Raw genomic sequence first — 22,269 nt, 5'->3', positions numbered from 1 at the left:
GAGCTGCACGAAATCTGTCTGCACATTTAAGAAGGGAGCCTCCAGTACTGGACATGCAGATAGTTTTGTGTTCACCGATCGCCCTACATTATGAGACATGCATATGGTGCAATTTTTGCAATATTGCAATAAGTTTTGCAGCTGACCCAAAGCTGGGAGCAACCCAATCCTGGTTTATAATGAGGAACATTGCATTTTTACCTGAGTGGGCAACGTTGTGGGCCACTCGGATCATCTATGGTAGGAGTACCTTGGGTGCTACGAGATGACTGTCTGGGGAACACCAACGTGAGTCATTCTCCATCCAAAATCGCAAGGTCCAGTTCACCTTTTCCACTTCTCATGCTAGGTCTTGTAATACGGCCAGGCTGAAAAGGGAAGCAATCAGTGACTGCTGGACTGCAATACAAACAAGAGTTTAATTAGGAGCCAGAAGCTTGTTTAATCCAGCCGAACAAGTGGCTTGCTTGGATATTGCCTTGGTCAGTAAAGGACTGTGAAGGGTCAAGCCTCTGCACTTGACTACAGCCAGGGCAGCTGGGAGCAATATAGCATGTAGGAGGGCAGGCACATTCAACATAGGGGTACCTGTGGACGTTGTTTCATTTAACGTATTGGACATTTGTATGTCGCCTATACACAGGTGTTTCCAAGTGCCACAAGACAAGATGTGGGGGACATGGGAATCGCAAAAGTAAAAAAACAAAAAGCAGTTATATTGATTTAATTTAATGTATTGGCCTTGTGACAATCCTAACGTGCATTACAAGGTGGTAAGTGCAAGAGGGAGGGGGTAGAGGGAGAAGTGCAGGAGTGGGGAACCCCCAAGCGTGGGGGTGGGCAAGTGCTGGGTGGGCCAAGGAGGCAAGTACCAGGGGAAGAGGGGGAGAGAGAGGATGAGTGCGGTGGACATCACAGACCCAGTTGTGCTAGTCTGGGAAAGGGAGCCTGATGGCAAGTGCTGTGAAAGGATGGTGGGGGAACTGGTAGGGGGTGGTCTGGCCCCTGCATGCCTCTGAAGGGAGCAGGCACCAGTCTCAGAGGCAGATGGAGAGTTAGCATGGGAGGGGGAGAGGAGAAAAGGGAAGTCTTGAGAAGATCTGGCTCAAGTCTGGGGGTGGGAGGGAGTCCATTCCAGATGGAGGAGCCAGACGAGGAAAGGAATCTACCTACCACTCTCTGCTTGGAGAAACATTTGACCTGCAGAGAGTTGGAGCCAGAAGACCGAAGGACTCTGGCTGGGAGGTATTTAGGGAGGGAACCCCAGATGCAAATAGGTCCCAGGCCCTGGACAGCCTTGGGGATGATGCAAAGGGCCTTGAATTTGATAATTGCCGTCAACCGGGAGCCAGTGGAGAGATGTTAGGTCTGGAGAGATGCAGTCCCTGGGCTTGAGGCCAAGGATAAGTCTTGCAGTCCTATTCTGGATTATTTGAAGAGGGCGAAGTGAGGAAAGAGGCAGGTTGAGGAAGAGGCTGTTGCAGTAGTCTAGCTTAGAGAGAACCAGGGCTCTGGAGACGTTGAGCTTCTGGGGGAAAGGGAGGAAAGGTAGAATGTCCCTAAGGATAGGCAAATGAAAATTAGACAAGGTCCATGATGTGTGGAGAGAAAGGAGTCCAGGATTATCCCATGGCTTTTTGTTTTGGAAGTGGGTGAGAGCGAGAACACAGGGAGTCTGGCCAGAGAGTGGGGGGAAACAAGTATCAGGCGTCCTAATGAGAAGGATCTCTGTCTTACTGGCGTGAAGGCAGAGATCTTTGGCAGAGCACCATGCCTGAATAGCAGTCAGGCAGTCTAGTATGAGGGAGGAGGAGGTAGGGGAAGGCAGCTTGTAAGAGAGCTGTGTGCCGTCTGCGTAACACTGGAAATGAGGGTAGAAAGTGGAGATCAGGTGGGCCAGAAGGGCCAGGTAGATGTTGAAAAACCATGGCTATAGAATAGACCTCTGTGGGATGCCACAGATAGAGAGTGAGGTGGAGGAGAGAGAAAATGACCCATTTGCATTTGGGAAGGTCTGTTTGAGAGAAAGGAGGTCAGCCATACCAGTGCCTTGTCCGTGATACCTAGGGTATCATGGAGATGGTTCATGAGGATGGAGTGGCTGACTGTGTCAAAAGCAGAGGAAAGATCAGGGAGGATCAGAACAGAGGGGGTGTTTGAGTCCAGGTTAGAGAGTAGGTCTTCACAGGTGTTCAGGAGAGCAGTTTCCATGCCTCTGGCTGCCCTGAAACTGGACTGGTGGTCATGGAGGCAGCCAGCCATTTAAGTGTGGAGGGTCAGTTGGGGGATGACCAGCTTCTCCATGAGTTTGCCCAAAAAAAGGGGTGATAAAGGTAGGGTGATAGTTAGCCGGGCAAGAAGGGCAGCAGACAGAATTCTTAGGAGAGGGTGCACAAGAGAGTGCTTAAGGGGCTGAGGGAAGGAGCCAGTGGCAAATGAGTGGTTGCAGTGGTCAACCAAAGCTGGAGCACGAGAGGTGATGTTGCCATGGATGGTTCTGGAGGAGCAGAGGAGCACCTGTTTAGAGGAGACTTTCATAAATCAGACAACTCTAGAGATCTCATGTCATGCAATGGGAGAGAAAGAGGAGAGTATGGGAGCACAGGGAGGCCAAGGGAGGTGAGAGAATGGGGTATGTCGGGCGGGGGGGGAGCAGATGACAGAGAGGAGAGGATGCCCAGAGTTTGGTAGGGAAAGTGGGAGGCCAGTGTACAGCAGAGTGCCTGGGAGGGAGGATGAGACTGTGGTAGGATTGGCAAATTCCTTGCAGATTTTAAAGAATTCAACCTTGTTATTGGTGGCACCGAAGATGCAGGCTTGGACATGGGCTCTCTTCTTGGAGCTGATGGAGGGACGGCATTGCCTTTGTAGAAGGCGGCAGGCCAGTTTGTCAGAGGATTAGCTGGATGCCTGCCAGTCCACCCTGCAGCTTTGCACTCGCGTTTCAAAGCGGCTAAGTCGGAGTCATAACAAGAGGCAGGCTTCATGCGGAACCTCATGACAGGGGCAAGGATCTCCAGGGTGTTAGAGATAGTGAGATGGAGGTTAGCTAGACCAGAGTCAGAAGGAGAGTAACATGAAGGGGGCAGATGAGGGGGAAGAATGAGGCAAATGCAGTGACGGAGAAGGAGACTGGCAGGGTAGGCCGAGGCATCAGGGGACAGGGGAGGTCAAGGTGGGAAGAGAGGAGATAGTGGTCAGCCCAGATGAGAAGGGTAGGGAGAGGGTTGGAGAGAGGGATGTCTGTTGAGATGAGAGCATCCAGGGTGGGTCTGGCAGAGTGGGTTGGGCCAGAGGGAAGGATAGTGAGGGAAAGAGTGCTGCAGAGGTCAGGGAAGAGAACAGTGGCCACAAAGTAGAGTTGAGATGGATATTGAAGTCCCCAAGGAAGATACTTTTGGGATGGAGGCAAGAAGAGAGGAGGTGCGGTCAGGCCATTCTGAGAGGAAGAGGGAGGTTGGTCCGGGAGGTCTTAAGATGGTAGCGAGAGTAAGAGAAAAAGTAGGCGAGACAGACAAGCCTGCAGACTAGGCTTTCAAAGAATGAGTACGTTTGAGTGGGGTTGATGGAGGCAGTAACCCACTTAGGGAAGATCAGTGCCACTCCACCACCAGGCTGGGAGGGCCTGGGATTGGACAGGATCATTTAGCCCTCAGGGAGAAGAGTGTCAAAAGCAGTGACTGAGCTGGCCTTGAACCACGTCTCAGTGAGAGGTCGACAGGGTCTTCGAGGAGGTGACAAATGTCAGGGGAGTGTTTGATAGCAGAGCAAGAGTTGAGGGTAGCTTAGTGAAGCCCTTTAAAAGATTTGCGGGTGGGGGCACAAGGATGGGGTGCCACTGCTGGGGGAGGAGGGTGCTGAGAGGGGTGTGAGAGAAGGAGGGGTGGAAGAAGAGAGAAGGAAGACGCCTGGTAAGAGGAGGTTAGGGTGAAATCCCTGGGCTATGATAGTAACATTATGGTAGACATTAATGGTGTATTTGGAAGATGCGAAGTGAGCCAAGAGCACTTCCATCTATTGCTGCCAGTAATGGGTGTGGAGGAGAAAGGGGAGATGACAGAGACCATATGGGGTTCCACAGGTTAGAAGAAGGCACAGCAAAGAGAATGTCAATGATTGTCTGAAGGAAGCACTGAACCTAGGAGTGTTTTATTTTAGTTTCTTCCTTCCAGACTTTGTGAGAGAGGGAGGATAGGAGATGAAGCCATCTGAAAAGATAAGGGAGACAGAGATTACCATGGGGGGAGAAACAAGGGGTGGGAGTCACAAACACTATGCAACAATAGAATCACACCAGGCAGTTATGCAGACAGAAATCAGTGAGCACACTGGAAAATGCCCAGATTTACAGATTATTAACAAATTGGTAAGCACACCTAAATTCGATTTTAGCCAGAAGCACTCAAAAGCAGTACAAAATGATGGATGCACAGTTGGAAGCAAGCCTAAATTCGTATTTAGCCAGAAAGCACTTAAGAGCAGTCAATTATGCTGGATGCACAGTTGGAAGCACACCTAAAATTTTAGCCAAAAAGCACTCAAAAGCAGTACAACATGGTGGATGCACATTTGGAGTCACACCTGAGTTTTCTTTTAACCAGAAAGCACTCCAAAGCAGTACAAAATGGTGGATGTACAGTTGGAAGCACACATAAATTTGATTTTAGCCCAAAAGCAGTACAAAATGGAGAATTCACAGTTGGAAGCACACATAAGTTCGATTTTAGACAGAAAACACTCAAAAGCAGTACAAAAGGTGGATGCACACCAGAGAATAGAACATATTTATACATTATGTGTTTTCTTTTAAAGCAGGACAATAAGAGAGGCAGTTAGAGAAGCAATCAGAATAAGGAAGATCACGATGCATATTAAAGGTGCAGAGATTAAAGGTTACAGTTTAGGCAGGTATGAAAAGGAACAGGCAGCATTTTGGGCAGTCGTAGTGCCCAACAAAGGTGGGTGGCCCAATGTGATCCATAATTGCTTACTGGGCAATTGAAGACAAGATTTTGATTGTGGTCAGGGCGAGCAGGGGATCAAGTCTGTAAAAAACTGTTGGGAGTGATGCCGAGTAGCTGGAGGGAGAGGTGCTCCCTACAGCTCCAGACAGGGGCCTTCGTGTAGGCGTTTGTTGGGGAGCCGGCTCAGCTTGCGGCTCCCCAGATTGGCCTCTTGAAGAAAGGCAAAGCCAATCACAGCCATTCTGGTGGGGTAGCTCCTGTGATATTAAAATGCCCAGCTGAGTATCAGACTGGCTGCAAATGAGATGTTAAAGGGCAGAGACCACAAGTGCAGGTAACATGTAGCCCCACTGGGTAGTTTACGAGGAGGAAGAAGGCGACGTTATTGATGTTGAGAAATGTTCAATGCACACCAGGTAAATACAAGTTAAATAACCTTGCTGTTTCCAGAGGATACTGAAATCATGCAGTACTCCATGAGTGTAGCGGGAGTCAGTATAAATGGTAGCCGACTTATCTTTTGCTAGGCTACGCGCTTGAGTATGAATTCAGCTACCTGGGCTGACTTGACACAAGATAATCTTTAGGCTTCAAGGATATTATATGGAGTACATACAGAGTAACCAGTTCTCCTGTCCCTGGGTTACGAACAAAGACACAAGCTGTCTACAAAAAGTATCATGTTGGGGTTCTGCAACAGAGACATGTAAATCAGTGTGGACGACATGACAGTTTCAACAACCAAAAGACAGTCATGCAGCTCCTTACTCTGCTGGGTTGGCAACAAGGAGGCAATGTTCGGAAAAGGGCAGCTCCTTCAAGTAACATTTTAAGCAGATATGAGCAACTTCTCTTGTTTTGTAAGCCTAGAATTAGTCACGTGCTGTGTCTTTCCTTTAAGTAGCAAGGCTAACACTGTGTGGGGTACTGAGATGGTGGCAGGGTGACCTTGCACCAGTGAATCGGTTTTTCTACCAGCAGTGCTGCAGAAACAATGGCACGCAAACATGCTAGGGGTTCAGCAGCCACTGGATCCAATGCAACACTGTGGTATGGCACAGTCTGATGCTTATCACCATGTGATTGTGTTAAAACTCCTTGGGCAAACCCATCACATTCATTGAAAAATAACACAAATGGTTTGTTATAATCTGGAAAACTCAGAGCAGGGGCTGTTGCGTGTGCTTGCTTTATGGGGACAAAGCCATCTTCAGCGTTCTGGGACCATAGCGAGTGTTCTGGGGTCGAATTATGCGTGAGGGTCTGAAGGGGCTTAACTATGGTGACATACCCTGGGACCCACTATCTGCAGTAACTCACCATCCAGTGGAATCCGCTCAGCTGTTTTCTGGTCTGGGGCTTATGGACTTTATGAATCACATTAATACAATCTTGGGACAGGTGTTTTTTCCCTGCTGAAATCTCATGGCCCAAGAATCGCACACTGGGTAAGACAATTGTAGCTTGCCTTTGGATGCCTTGTGACTTTTCTCTGAAAGAGTTGTCAACAGTACGGGGTGTCTTGCTCACAGGCTTCTGGAGGGAGAGGACAGTAACAGATTGCCTACATACTGTATCAGGATCTTGAACTTTAGTGAGTCAGGATAAATCTTCAGAATTTGTGGAAACAAGGTGGGGCTTTCTTCATACCCCATAGGAAGACGTGTGAATGTGTACTGTGCATATTTATAGGTGAAGGCAAATAAATATTGGCTGTCAGGGTAAATAGGTATGGAGAAAAATGCTGAACACAAATCCACAACAGTGAAATAAGTGGATGACACAGGGTCACAGACATAGCTCTCAACCATTTTTCTTGCAAAGGCGGGTGAAATCACCCGATTTTGTTTCTGGCGGGTGAGACGCCCATTGGAATGAATGGGCGTGCAGGAGGCATGGCGGGTGAGTCAGTCCTTTCCAAGGCGGGTGACACCCGCCAAAAGCGGGTGAGTTGAGAGCTATGCACAGAGCAGGATTATAGCCGGTTTGGGGACTACAGGAAAAGCTGGCAGAACAGCGAAATTAAGTGCATGAGTGTCTTGGAAAAAAACAATAGACCTCTTTACCTGGTTACTTGGTGGGCAGGATCAGGGTATTGCAGGGACTACGTGTGGACACAGTAATACCTTGCTCAAGCAGGGACTCTATGGCTGGGCGGATACCTTCTTCAGCCTGTCTAGAAATGAGATACCGAGGCATGCATGGCAGAGGTTTGGCTGGGTTCAGGGTGATTTTTACTGCCTCGGCATTGCGTATTTATCGTGCTTTAATTGCATGAGTGGACTATAATGTGTCAGGGACTCAGCCGAACACTTCCTGCTTCAGCAGTGATGGTACAGTCTCCTGAGCACGAATGAGGGTTCTCCTGCAGTTCAGCCAAAAACCTCATGTTCCCTATGGGCTGATGTAGAGAAATATGCCAAAAGTAAATAGAGCAGCTTAGTTTATACAACAAATCCAGATTAGCAGGGGAAGACAGACCCAACAAGAAAGCATGGTTGTCAGAAATAGGACCCAAAGTAACCATAAGCGGTGGAGACACAGGGTGGTAAGGTATGGGTCTACCTTCGAAACTGACAATCTCATCAGAATGCACAACCTGCCAAAATTCAGAGGCTTTCAGAGAAGAGTGCGAAGCTCTGGTGTCAACCAAACATGAAACCTTTTGACCAGCAATTGTACAATCAATATAGGGTGTAGCAGGATTAAGTGGCATAAGTAGTGCAACATGTTCAGGAACCCCATGCCAATCCTAATGAGTATTCTGTGGAGATGGTGGTTGGGGCACAGAAAACCCAATCTGTGCGGTTGGCTGGCCGCCTTGACCGCCATATTAAGGGTGATTTGGCTTTCCAGTGTACAAACTCGTTGAAGTAGTTATTCTGGTGCACTCGGGTGATATCCTTCAATACCGTTTTCCTGTTCATTCTGCTGAAAAGAACCTCTTACCCATTCAAGCCCCCACCCTCCTCCCATGGGGCGGAACCTCCCCTGCCCTGGTGAGGCTGTAATTGTTGAACTTGCAATGCCATAAGCCTACTTACAGTGCTTTCTTTTTGTCTCTCAATCTTTTCATGAAAGTGTTTTGCAGCTAAGACCTCAGCCTACTAGAATGGATTTTATTCCTTCAGCCACCTTTGGTGTAACCCCATAATAAATTGCAGTACCACAGCATAACAAATTACGATACCACAGCCTGAGGCGCTACAACAGTTGCATCATTGATTCCATAATACTACTCAAAACATTGCTTCAAACGTTTGAGTTATGCCAGTTAATTTTCACCCTTAGCCTGTTCGCAGGCATTAATCTTGGCCCAATCAGTCTTTCTGGGGCAAATTTCAATATTCGTGTGTACCAGTCTGTCAGTGAATGCCTTTAACCCATCTTTGGGAGTTCTTCATCTGGCCAGTTACAGAGCTGTTTTAGTGGGTCAGTAACAGTCAATAATGATGTACAGCTCTCTTGGAACGTACCTGGATTTTCTGGAATCTTAAGGACCTTTTGGACAATATTGAACTGATCGGTCACACTCTATGGTGCATGCACGGTTACTTAGTATTTCCTCCTCCTGGGACTGCAGAAGAGGGAACATACCAGTGATGCCATTTGCGGGGGAACCTAGAAACCTTTGAAAGTGTGAGAGACAGTTTAAGATGGAAACTGAAAGTGATTGGAGGTCTGAGCCTGTAATGTGGCTTGGATCGGGCTGGTCAATGAACTGATTGGGATGGACTGGTGGTAGGATGGTGGCTCTTAGTGGGTGGAGTCATGGCTAACTACCGATTCAGGACCAACTGCAGGATTTTATAGCTGGGTTGTAAGTGTCCTCTGGGGATTCTTTCAGCGGGGTGCCCCTTAGATCATAGGGTACAGGCAGTTATACCTGATTTTATGTGTGGGAGTTTGCAGGTTTAACTTGTTCCTGGAGTGTCTCCTGGGTATCTTTCAGTGCTCGGGCCTTTGATTCCAATTGCCTTTTTGTTGCTTCGGAGAACCAGTCTAGATATCTATCCCACTGCTGCTGGTGCGCCTTTCTTCTCTAGCGCTTTCCATAATGTTGTGATCTTATCTAGGTCAAAGGTGCCTTCCCGAGGAAAGTGTATAGGTGAATTATTCAGAGTATAATTTGTCCAGGAATTTACAGGCTTTGGGTGAGTAGTGTGTATAGATAAAGTGAGCTGGACTTCCCTTAGGAGGAAGTGACACCTCTCTAGACTGACCTGAGCCCATTCTGGCAGAGGTTTGACATGGTATGATTTATTGAGGAACCAGGTCCGTACCTCACTCCATCAGCGCTGAGCACTTCTGCGCTCAAAGACTGACGGGGTTGGTTCGGCTCATATCTGACCACTTTGTAGCGTCCATTCAAAGGTTTGGGTGCAGTCACACGAACTATGTTCCTCCCCCATTACAGAAAAGTCAGAAACAGTTGTATGAGTTAGCCAAATCTTTATCGAGATGACTGTTACATCACAGCCTTCACCCAGAATACAGAGTGGTTCAACTTTTCAGAGACCAGGTTGGGGAAGTGTTGCAGACAACACACATATGCAGAGGAAACAAAGCCTTTTACAGCACCCTCATTAGATTAGGGGAGAGTGTGAAAGCAAAAGTTGGCATTGCAACTGAGTTTCACATACAGGGTTCCAGGTACGAAGGAAAGACTGGACAAGACAAAAAATAGGGCTTTAATCCGATAATATTTTCTACACACTCACAACAAGATATACACTTATTCCAACATACTCATGTATACTGCTGTACTCTGACCGCCATATCGGCCTTATGTCATCTAAAGTCAGTAGGGCGCATGGTTGTGCTGCTTCACATTTACTAGTATTGTGGTGACCAGTCGCTTTGCCTTTTCCTGATCAGATGAATACATTTGTAGGCAGAGTACTTTCCCTCCCATGTCCTAGCACAAGCAGACAATGTCCAGATTTTTTTTTACCAAAGGCAAACATTACCCCGACCCGTTTCCAACAACAATAAACAAGCCATGATAAATAGCAATTCAATTAACTGCGCTCATCAACCCATGAATTTCAGTCACCTCTTCTTCCGTGTCTGCTCTGTCTACGGTCCCTAATCCCAGGTCAAGCCTACCAGCACTCCCCACTTTTGCAGATGAAAACGTCTTACCTGTGCTCACAGGGATCGCTGGGAGTTGCGTCCGTTAAACGTTGAGTTTCGCCGCAGGGCAGCGGGAATCCGGCATTACAGGCACCGATCATGTCGTGTTAAAGGAGCCACGGACTCTACAGATGGATTGGTGAACGTTTTAAATAGCAGTCAGCAAAGCCAACATACACCGGACAACCACAACCGAATGACAGAACCATACTCGGCGTAGCAACCCCTCCTCACCAACCCTCATGCACAGCCCTTTTATACAGAAGAGCACACATGCATTTCAATGGAAACGGAGCTTCAGACATGGCATGAGATCGTTAAACAACAATGTTTCACATTACTGTTCACTGTCTCAGCATACAAATCATAGGCAGAGGCTACATTCTCACACCTGAGAAAGGCACAATCTGGATGTTCACGGAAAGACATTTTATGATACATTACAATTCTTGCAGTGCAAGCTACTCCTACACTTCTAACATGGTTAAATCTGTCTAAAACATGCTTATGTGTGCCAAAAGGAAAACACATCAAAGGCGGGAACTATGGATGTGAGTGCTGCTAGGCAGTAGATGGTAAAGACTTTGTGGTTAAGACATACAAATGAGAAGATATGGCCTACACAGCAATGGCAATAAGGCACTGTTACACATGGCAGTTAGCATAGACTCATTATAATTATAAAGACTGGAAATTACCTGAGGCGGTCATTAATATTTAAAATGTTCAGTTTCCCCTCATATTGACATACATGGTCATGACTTCTGCCCACCTAAGCAAGGACAAGAACAGATATGGCCAGACACTTGAATGGAGTCTGGAATCGTTGCCATAATCCACATCTGAATGAAACCCTGAGAAGCTTAAATGTGTAAACCCCAAGTGATAGAGTGGCCACCAAAAGTTAGAAAGGATGCACCCTTCCGAATGGAAGCAGATTATTCACTCAACTCACAAATTCCCTATATGACAAGCTGCTCTGCACCAGAACTTTGACTGACAATGGGACTTGGGGACAAGTTCCGATGAGAAGATAACCATGTTGGAGCTCTCTGTTCGTAACTTTGCTAAGAATGATGCCAGGGCATGCCTTTGTCAGTGTATGCAGACACTGAACTTCTCAGCCAGCCAGGTGGCACTTCCTCTCCATGACTAGGCAGGAACTGTTGGGTCCCAAGACTGAAGTACCCACTGTTACCAGAGAAAGCCTTTCTGTCTATCCTTGCACAGACCAGACACAGTCAGAAGCACTGAATAACTGGTGCATCAGTACAGAAATTATCCTGAGGGCTGTCGATACAGAGCTAGGCTCAGAGTGCCCTGGTCCCACCTAAACTCAAACTGCTGGACTATGAATACAATTTCTAGTAACCAGAACTGCGACTTCCGTCTCGAGAAGACCAGCTTGCCTGCAGATCTGCATTGCCACTTGAACTATTGCTGTACCAGAAACAGCCACCATTAATCTCCAAACATTTGGGGATACAAAACATTGATGACAGGAGGCCAGAAACTACCAAAGATTTGCGAATTTAAAGTTCCCTTGCATTCGCTTCCTTCATAGAGGTGTGTCAGGGGTCCTCTGAAAACAACTAATCAGTAATTTACCAGAAGTAATCCAAACAGGAGCATACACCAGGCAAGAAGTAGCGCTGTTTGTTAGAGCTGGGCAAGCACAAGTGAAACAGCACAGTGGAATAGAACTGGTTGATGAGAGCTGGCAAAACCGCCCACTGTGATCAGATCTTATATACACGAATACAATATTTGCATAGTGAGAAACAGTTGCAACTAGTGCATCCAGTTATCAAGGGTTCCACAAAGCTGTTTTGTTGGGCCACGTCAGTCTCCTATAATGATTGGAGTAAACAGACCTGCCATCCCCTGGTTCCCCACCTCCCATTGTGGTGCCACATTACTTCCCGCTCCACCCCATGAGTTGATTGTTATTAGTCGCTAAGCAATAGTGTAGACCTCCAGAACTTTATTAATCTGCCATTGTCAGCACACATAGGAAACAACACGCGATATCCTGAGCTGGCGGGAAGGGAGACATTCACACACCATCTGACCAATGAGGGGGCTCATAGACATCATCGAGGACACAGTATACTTGTTGTTTTCTCAGAGACACCAAAGCTCACCTGATTGGCTCTTCCTGCATCACCCTTTTATTGCACATCCTTCTTCCCGGACCCACCTGCCAGAGGGTGATTTGAAACCGCCAATTGTGCTGTGTTTGTGCCTTCTTGAACATATCCTTGTGCATTTAATCCCTGTGGTATTCTGCGAGCACCCGTGAGACTGGCTCGCTGACCTTGTATGCATCGGCTGATTCCGTTCCCAGCAACTGCTGTCGCCTAAGGATGGGCACCCTGAATGAATCTTCCCCCACCCCATGGCCGTGATGTGTCCGTGCAATTTCCTAAGTGGCTTACTGTACAGGGCCTGTCTAGTTAATACCCATATATTCTACCTGATTCAGAACCTGTGATTTTTACCTGATTCAGACTCTGCGGCTGCACCCTTCATGTTTTTGCTACTATCATTTTCAGTGGCAACTTCATGAACTACTGTCCTCAGTGCAACTTACTGCAACATACAGGGGAGACCAGAGATACATTCAAAATATTGAGAGTTTTGCTTCAGCTCATCCCTCTGCAGCAAACACCAGATGAAAGTCTGTCCAGCACATGAAGGGCAGCAACTTTCTTTTCACTTTCACACCTCAGCTCTGCCTGTACTCAATCAAAAAAAGTGTCAGCTGCATTTGTTTAATGATCCTTTTAAAGGATAAACATGGCATGCCTGAATGATTCCAGGCATGCGGAAAAAGCAGCACTTAATGTATTATGCAGGGGAAACTCTTTGGCTTCGAGTGGTAATTAAAAAAGTATTCGGCCAAAGCTGAATATCTCCAAAGCTGGAATTCGGCTTAATACTTACTTGAATGTCGAATTTCGGTACACTCCTACTGCTGTTTCTACACTGAAATTGTTAGAGAACTCTCAGGTTCCAGTGGTACGTACATATCTCTACTTGATGTTGTGCTCCTAGGAGAAGATGTCACAATTTCTTGTAGGCTAGTTTTATAGAGTACAATGCCTTTCACTGTCTGTCAAAGTTTGTGACGTAAGCCACTTGGTGTTCTTCACCATCCTCCTGCTATTGTTTAACTATAGCTCTTATTGCCCATTCAGGGGGATTTCCCTTGGCGATAAATGGGTGAATGGTATCCGGTTATCGTAGGATGGGGGCCATGGTGAACTTTTCTTTCAGTAGGCAAAAGGGTGTTTCAGCTTCTGAAGACCATTTGAGAGGAACCCATTTTTTTTAGTAACCTCGTAAGTGGAGACATATCAAGAAGAACTGTGGAATGAATTTACGATAGAATCTAGCAAATCGCAATAGTCATTGAATAGCCTTGCTCCCCTATTAATTAACAAAAGAATGGGGATCATGGTGCCCTCCTAGATTAGAAGGAGGTTAAAGCTTCATGAGAGGAAAACACCCTCCGGAAAACCATGATATTCTTACAGAATCCTCAGGACGGAACCAGCTCAGGCAGGTACCGGGAAGTCCTATACAGGAGCACATTCAATGGAGGACGAACGAGAAAAGGGACGAACTGCTGGGTGTGGATCAGGGGACGTTGGGGGAAAAGAAGGGGGGCAAGGAAGGACACAGGGACACTATGAAGGATAGACACTCACAAACATGTCATGCAACACGATGGAAACAATTCCTACTGATGTAACAAGTCGTGTACTCTTTTGTGCTCTGTATTGTCTTTTTGCACCATAAGTGACATTCTGGGCACCCTCTTTGTGGAACACTAGACTATTGCAAGCACTTCCATGAGTTCTGTTCACCAGCCTGCCAATGTATTTACCAATGGTTCCACAGAGTGCTGGGTGTTGGGGGCAGGTGACCGGGGAAACTGACACTGTTGCCTTAAGGACTGTTTCACTTTGGACATTGCCTGTGACCCTAAATCATACAGTCACAACAATGAACTCAAAAAAGAACATTTATAGACAGACTGCATACCTGAAACCTGCATGTCATTTTACTTACCTTTCATAGAAAATGTTATTTTATAAAAATTCCTGGTTGTGCTTTCTCTTATTCAATGTTTTTGTTGTTAAACTGCATCTTGAACTCGCCCTGCTGCACCCCTAAAAGTTGACTTTGACTGCTCAATCACCAAGGAATGCTTACAGTAAACCCCGAAGCCTACTTTTGGGAGAGTAACTCCACGCCTAACATCATCCACTCATGTTTCAGTACTTTGCTTCGTGGCCTTTGCTTGCAGAATTTGTATTTGTGAATATTGTATCCACCTTCCATATGCCAGTATGAATGGGATTTCTCCTATGCAGTTCCTGCTTGTGCTCCACACATGGTGTCTAGAGTCCTGTGTCCTGACCACAACCAGTAGCTTTGCGCATTCTGTGTGGCATTTTCTTCTAGGGGCTTCAAGGTGAGACTTAGCGGAGGACGCTTTTGAACAGACCCCACCCTTGTACCAAAGATTCATGAAGGCAGAAGATAGAGGCATCTCTCTCTTCACAGGCACACACTGCTCTGGTGACTTGTTTCAACACCTGGGTGCAGGGCCGTATCTTACAGATCAGCTTCCTGTAGTGGTTTGCGAGGTGCCTCTTCAGCACACGTCCACCTGAGTGCCATCTTCATGTTTTATCAGAACTGCTCTTGAAGGATCCCTTCTGCGGAACACTACTGCCTTTTCTGCTCAGGGGCATTCTTGACACTTGTCTCCGCAGATGAAATCTGGCGAATGCCTCCAGCACTTCTCTTGAGAGCCTTTCAGGTTCTTCCCTGATATCCTGACAGGATTGATTCTTACAGTTTGGCAAGTACTGAATATTTCGTCAGAGATACCCTTGTTGAGGTTAGGCATAGATTCTGTGTCACAGCCACCTATTTGCACTGACTGGCTGAGTAAGGAAAAATGCAAGCAACATCTGCTTCTCTCCCAAGTCCCTTGTATCACATTCACCTGTAATAAAACGAAAGGACGGGCTGAGCTCTCGAACTGCAGAGGCCAGATTCAAGGGTGCTGCTTTTGCCTTGGCCTAGGACAGAGTCCACGGTCCACCTCATCTGAACACAGCACCGGTGTCTGAAGCCCCTGTGCCTCATTCAGGTATGGAGGGAGACGCAGCGCTCGGCTTCTTCATGGACATTTCATCCAGGAACACCCCGAGTAGAAGTCATGCAAGGTTCATACTTGTTAAATATGCACCCTAGCATGGACTGGTCACCATCTACAACTTCCCACTTCCATCAACCAATCTTTGTCCTTCTATGAAAGCTTCCAGACCTGACAGGCACTGTATACTCCAGTATTATCATCTAAGCCCACAGGGCTGCAGGACCTCTGCCAGGAGTGATCCTCTTGACTGATCTCACTCAGTCATGATCTTTCCAGGGCTGAGATCTAATTTCTTGACCTCATGAAGGCAGTGTTCTATCCTCATCCATTGGTTATGGATGCCACCAAGACTATCTCTATTTCAAGATCCTCCCCACAGTTGACTCCATTATCTCCTGTTCCTGACTCAGTTGGTCTGGCACGCACCTCTGCATCCAAGACAATACTGCCAATTGCTCCTTTGCCACCATTTCCATAGCCCTGTGCTGCTCTGTGAGGTGCACAAGTGCCTCCAGTTCCTACCCCATCCATGCCTTCTCAAGAGGCAGAAGAGGATTACCTTCAATAAGTATTGGCACCATCAGCTTTTCACAAGTGCATTTTGGGCTCATGGAAATCCTGAATATTCCCACAAACAGAAGCAGGAGTTCACTGACCCATATTAATCTCGAAGACCCTGAGATTTGCCATTTGGGTCTAAAGGACCACTATGGCTACAAGTAAGGAATTGAAGGCACTGAATTGTGCTGTTTCTACCATTCCATTTCATTTCCTCCGCAGACTACTTCTGGATACCAGGGTCAGGGGCATCCATAATAAGCATGTGGACCCTGAGTTGAGTATTTGTGTATAGATGATATACTCAAGGGATAAAGTTACAGTAACAGCTGCATACCACTATGGCTACAAGTAAAGAATTTAAGGCACTGAACCATGCAAACTGTATCTACTATTCCTGTTTTCTCTGCAGAATACATCTGGATACCCTGCGGTACAATACACCCAACCTCCAGGCAAGCCCAGGCACTTTGGAAGCATGGCTGCTATGATTTGGCATGGTTTATAAGATTTCAATCATAACATCAATAAGGCAAATGTGCCTACTTGCTCACCCACTGGCCCAATTTGTCCATTGGGTAAATTTGAGCGACAACCACTTCTTCAATCCCTCTCATCACTTCACATAGAGTGGAGAAAAGTGGAAAACCCCCTCAATACTCTTGGAAAGAAGGATTCCCTCTGCCTTCCATTGTGTCAAGCAATGGCTGATGCGTCAGTTGTTGAGGGGCTGGAGGCCATCTTGTTGGCATTCAGAGTAGCTAAGTGAAGCTGGTTACCACCTTTGAAGGTTTTCCGGGGGTGTACAGCGGCGTTGGACTCCAATCGGTGGTGGTGGAGAAGTGAGGGGAAGAAGGGGTGGCAGGAGAAAGGAGGAAGTTTATGAAAGAAGGCAGGAACCAGTCGAGAAGGAGAAGAGCAGGTTGAGAACCTTGGGCCATGATAGTGCCATTGTGATAGACATTAATGATGCACCTAGAGGACGAGAAGTAAGCAGGAAGGACTTCCCACCTAGTGTCGCCATTAATGGGTGAGGAGGAGAAAGAGTGGAGACCAGATGGGGCATCCATAGATCAAGAGAGGGAAAGTGAAGAGGATGTCTGTGAAAGTCGGTCTGGAAGTAGCATTGGCGTACGTGTCAGCAATGGGAAGGCCTGGGTTAGAGTCCAGGAGAACTTTTTTCAGTTTATTTTCACCAAGACTTCATGAGAGGGGAAGGATAAGTGATAGAATAGAAGTTGGAATAGATAGGATACATGGAGAGTGTTGTCGTTACCATCTACCTCTCAAGTCTTTCCTGTATAAGTTATGTTCAATGACACTTCCATGAATCAAAAAAGTGGCAGACTTTAAAGAAATGTTCACAGTGACACCAGTGTACATGCTGCTCCCATGATGACCACTCCCTTCCAATCCTTCCATCCACCTCAGAATGGTGGTGCTGGAAACTGGAGGGGGAAATGTCAGCTTTCTACATAACTCTTCCATTAGGCTCAGAGACAGGCCCACAGAGCCGTTTGGATGCTCAGCAAAACTTTCAGTCCATCAGAAAAGTGGTGCATTAAGGAAGTGCCAGTGAAGATTAGGTGCTCACATTTTGGAAAGCATTGATTGGGTTGGTAACTGTGCAAACCTTGCAGTTTGAGGAGGAGTGTCCTGGTCCTGTTTTGTTCGTGTGTGAGACAAATGAGGCATGAAAATTCATAGTAAACATCTATGCTAAAGATGTGCCATTTTATTAAATTAGAAGTTTCAACAAATCCCACACTATCCCTACCCTGACCAGGATTTCCCTGCCTATCAAAACTAAAGGAAACACTCTAACAAAGGATATCTGGCCCTCACACTTAAAAATAAATTACACAAAAATATATGGCAATTCACAACAATATCAACAATTGTATGTCTAGTATATTCACAGTCTCTCTTTATGGCTTGGGTGAACTTCCCTTCCCCAGGTTTCAAGTTAGGTTCAGTTCTAATGTTCAACAAAAATAAACAAGGAAATCAAGGTTTGAAACAAAGTTCCAACTGAGTTCTTGGCTTCTTCAGTTCTGTTAATCAGTTGCTCAACGACGAGAATGATTTCTCTTCTTCCTTGAATAATGGTTTCCACTTCAGCAAATAGTATCAATGGTGTTCTGAGTCAAGATACTTTGCCACAACTTATGAATGTCAAAGAAGAAACACATTCCTTGTCAGATTCAATGAAACACAACTTCTGGCAAGGTTAAAGTAATACAGCTTCTTGTTGTTCTCTTTCATAGTATTTTAAAACATAGTTTATCTCTTTGTCAGGATGACTTCACAGCACCTTTGCTTCTACCTGGATAACTCTCATACCAGGTTAACTTCTGTAAGGGTCCACCATGCAGGTTTACTCGTCTGCCCAATAGTGTTCCACCTTAAACAGTGCTTCTGATGTTTTAGATCTACTGACAACGTTTTCACAGTTTTGCAATTTGGTAATTATTAGCAGTTTTTCAGAAAAGACAAATGCACATCACTGCTCCACAACACTTTCAGGTAGGCAAGGCACTCTTCATCTGAACATTCACCTTTCAGAAGGGCAGCAGCTTCTTTGCGAATTTGTCTTTCTGCCACATCAATATTTACCACAGCTTCAGCAATCTGCACTTTAGTGACGTCAAACAATTTTACAGAAGAAACAAGATTCACTTTAGTGTCCTTCAGCACTTCCAAGAAAGCAAGGCACTCCTCTTTTGAACATTCACTTTGTCAAAAGGGCAACCTCATTGCTGCTCTTGTCTTTCTGCCACATCAACAACAGAAATGCCCTTAAGGATATCGTTCTACCTTTCATCCTTGTGCCTTTGGCAATGTGAGTCATACCAACTTTTTAGGGAACAATTACAATCAGCAAGCTTCACCTTTTAACAACCTTGCATTTGCCTCTTCACTTCCTGTCCACCAAAGCAGCCCAATTGTATGTCTGTTGTTAGTCTATTTTGGCTGAGGAGAATTCTTTTACAATGCTTGGCTTTGGCAATACTGGTTTCACTCTTGGATTTAGGAAACACGTGTTTCACTCTTGGCTTAGGCAATGCTTGTTCTACTTTTGGCTTTGGCAATGCTTGATCCCTCAGAGACACAATAATCAATATTCAGTCACTTAATTTCACTGCTAAATTATCTTCAACTACTTCACAATTGACTCTTCAGTTAACCTTTAGCTCAGAAACGTTTTTTAAGCCCAAGCGCCAGTCTCATGTGTTTTCAGAGGTTTAAACATTGCATTAATCTGGTTACGAGAGTTTTACTCTTACGCGAGTGCTTTTCCAAAAGCCCACTCATACGCGAGTGCTACTTTTTGTAACTCACCATTGTCTGACAATCAACAGTTGGTTTTACACAGCTTTCACTCACATGCGAGTGGCTCTGCTCGGATACAGTTTCCTGCCTTTGTTTGCGCAAGTGATCCGAATGCTCGGTAACACTCACCAGCTTCTGTCGTGCTCCCATCTCATGCTTCTGGCTTAGTTTGAGGACACATCCTTCATCTGTGAAGGTGTCTTCAATCTTGCCATGCAGTTACAGAGCTCCTCTCACTCCTGGGACCCTTGGCTGTACACCAACTTTCAGCCACGGTCTTTGGCACGCTTCTTGCTGCGCAGTCTCTGCAATCAGGTTCACATGGGGAAACGCTGTCTTTCTTCATGCTTTCTGCTGCGCAATGTTTGCATTTCAAATTTAGGGGGAACAGGACCCTGCCAGGACAGGCAGCTGTAATCTGTTTAGTCAAAGTCCCGGCGTCCCTTTTGTCCAACAACCTCTGCTTGGATTGTCAACACCATGCTCTCTTTGTACTGCTACTCATGCAGTGATTACTCCAGCCCCAGCTCCATCTAATGGCCTGCACCTGAGGGGGCCTTTTATTCCTCTCTGCTTCCCTCAGGTGTAGGTCATTAAGCGTAACCAGCAGACTACTCCTACAACATTGATCTTGAGCCCTCTTCCTCGTCCCAGTAGTTAGGGAATTATGGGACTTGTAGTCCCAAATAACAGAATTAGCTTTTCTTGTCAGATTTTTAATTTTAAAGGTAGATTTATTTTGCTTAAATGATTTAAGGGAGAGTTACAAGATTTTACTTTACAAGGAGAAGGCAGCTCATCTAAGCTATTATTTTTAGATTTCCTCACACTGTACCTCTGGAAGTAAGGGGGATTTTTAACCTTAGGGACCTCAAATGGGTTTTCCATCCTTAGGATGTTTAAAGATTTCACACCAGCTCGACCCACATCGAAAGGCTTAATGTGTGGTTCAGATGCATCATAACGACAATAAGCTATTATATGCCTTGGTAGCTGAAAAAGGTTTGTCCCTTTTAGAGACAAACACTGTATCTCATCCAATGGGATCTCTTCACTACCCAGGGCTCTGTCTCCTCCCAGGTGATCCTCCCGCAATACACCACCCCCAAGGTCAGGATCTCATAGGGTCTGCCTTTCCCTGGCCACCTGTGAGGAGACTGTAGGCAGGGTCTTAGGGAGGGATCCGCAGGATTCATCACATAGTAGTCTGCAATAACGGGTTTTGGGTATTTGGTGGTGCTTCAGCGCTACCTATAAGCCAAAACTGTTGCATTGTGGTACAGCTAGGAGGAAGGTGGCATGTGAGGTGGGACACACAGTGTGTAGGTGTTGTTTGGTTATTTACCCACCCATTAACTGCCCATGGCCATACTAATTTTAATGCCCATTTCCACCCAATACATACCCCTCCCCACCAAAAACACATCCTTCTGGGATCTCTTTGAGCATCTCTTTCAAGCTCTAACATCAAACTGTGTACTGTGAGTAATATTTCTAAACTCTCTGTGGAGAGTTAATGGCAGCTGTAAAATGTGCTACTGATGTAATACAAATGTCTTAACCAAGTGTGTCTTCAGCCACTGTATTTATATCCGTTCCTTGCACTGAACTCATGTTAAAAACAAGAAATGACAGTTTCATCTGACTTTCTCAGACTACTCACTCCTGAAATAGGACAGTATGAGAGCTGTAAAGTAATGTGATTTAATTTGACTATATAGGAGGCAAAGTACCCAACTTAAAATTCGTTTGATCCAGACATGTTTTCTGGGTGCAGCAACATATTCTGATTTGTGATTGATAATAAGCAGCTTTAAACCAGTGGTGCACATTGCACACCATCATTAAATTTTGAGTCCATTGAGCAAATGTTTGTTGGGGGGCGTAACATGAATGAAAGGTGTAAAAGCCTGGAGAGAGGGTTTAACACCTTTCATTCACATCCTGCCCCTGTTTCAAGCATTTGTTTGGCAGAGAGGAGGGTAGGAAAGCAACTTGCGTTTCCACTGCTCCCTTCCTCGCCGCCATACAAATTCTCCAGAATCTGTGCCAGCAAGGTCTTTCATGCTGGTGTAAATGATTGAGATCCATATGGGGTCCGCCTGATTTATGCAGCAGCATAACGCAGGCGGACAGCATAGGGATCCATGTTCACGTTCCCTGCCATGCAAGCATAGCAAGGAGTGTGTACAATTACAATTAAACCCTCCACGACCTGCTCGCAAGCATGATCACTACTTACCATGTACGCATGGTAAGCAGTGTTCACAATTTAAATTAAACCCTCCCTCACATGCCAGCATGTCGGTCATGCTTTAATTGTAATTGTGAGCAGTGCTTGCCATGCGAGCATTACAAGCGTTGCTCACTATGAAAAGGCAGCGTTTACTCCCTTTGCACTGCAGAGTGCAAATGTGAAAGGCAACAGGCGGCATACATGCTTGTACGCCCTCTTTTGCCCTTTACATTTGTACCCCGCAGTGCAAATGGTAAAAATCTGGCAGCGGGGACTCGCTTATGTTAAAGTTTAAACATAACGAATCCCCACCGCCAAAATACTAATTTCAGGAACATAAACCACAATGTATTCTTTACATCTAACCATTCACTAAGTGGCCATCGCTTTGTTTCTCGTTCCATCAACATGTCTTATTCATGCATGATCTTCTTTACATGAATATCTTTGGTGATTATTGTCTACATTTTTTGTGGATGACGGGTAATAAAAGCCATAATAATCATTTTTGAAGAAATATTCATTTGTAACCAGGCTTCATTACTATAATAACTAGGAAATGTACACAGTGGCAGCTTTCAAAAGGTAAATACTTCCACGTCCTTGATAATTTCACAATTAGATGCAATGTGTTTTCTGTGTGCTGTGTGCTCTATTCCTAGTTTGCCAAGCCTATGCATACCTTTCTTTCGCTGTGATTGCTTTTTTGAGTGACCACATGTCATACCCTTGTATTTCCCATAACATTTCCTGAACTTTTTATAGTGACTCATTTTATTTTCAGTTTGCCCTGTTTCAGAAACTGGAAAGGGGGCGGGGCTCGAGGGGAAGAGTGGCTAAGGAGTAATCCCAGTATACCACCC

Source organism: Ambystoma mexicanum, chromosome 11 (genome assembly GCF_040938575.1).
Source record: "Ambystoma mexicanum isolate Mex_15411 chromosome 11, UKY_AmexF1_1, whole genome shotgun sequence".
NCBI classification, from domain to species: Eukaryota; Metazoa; Chordata; class Amphibia; order Caudata; family Ambystomatidae; genus Ambystoma; species Ambystoma mexicanum.
This window is presented reverse-complemented; position numbering follows the sequence as displayed.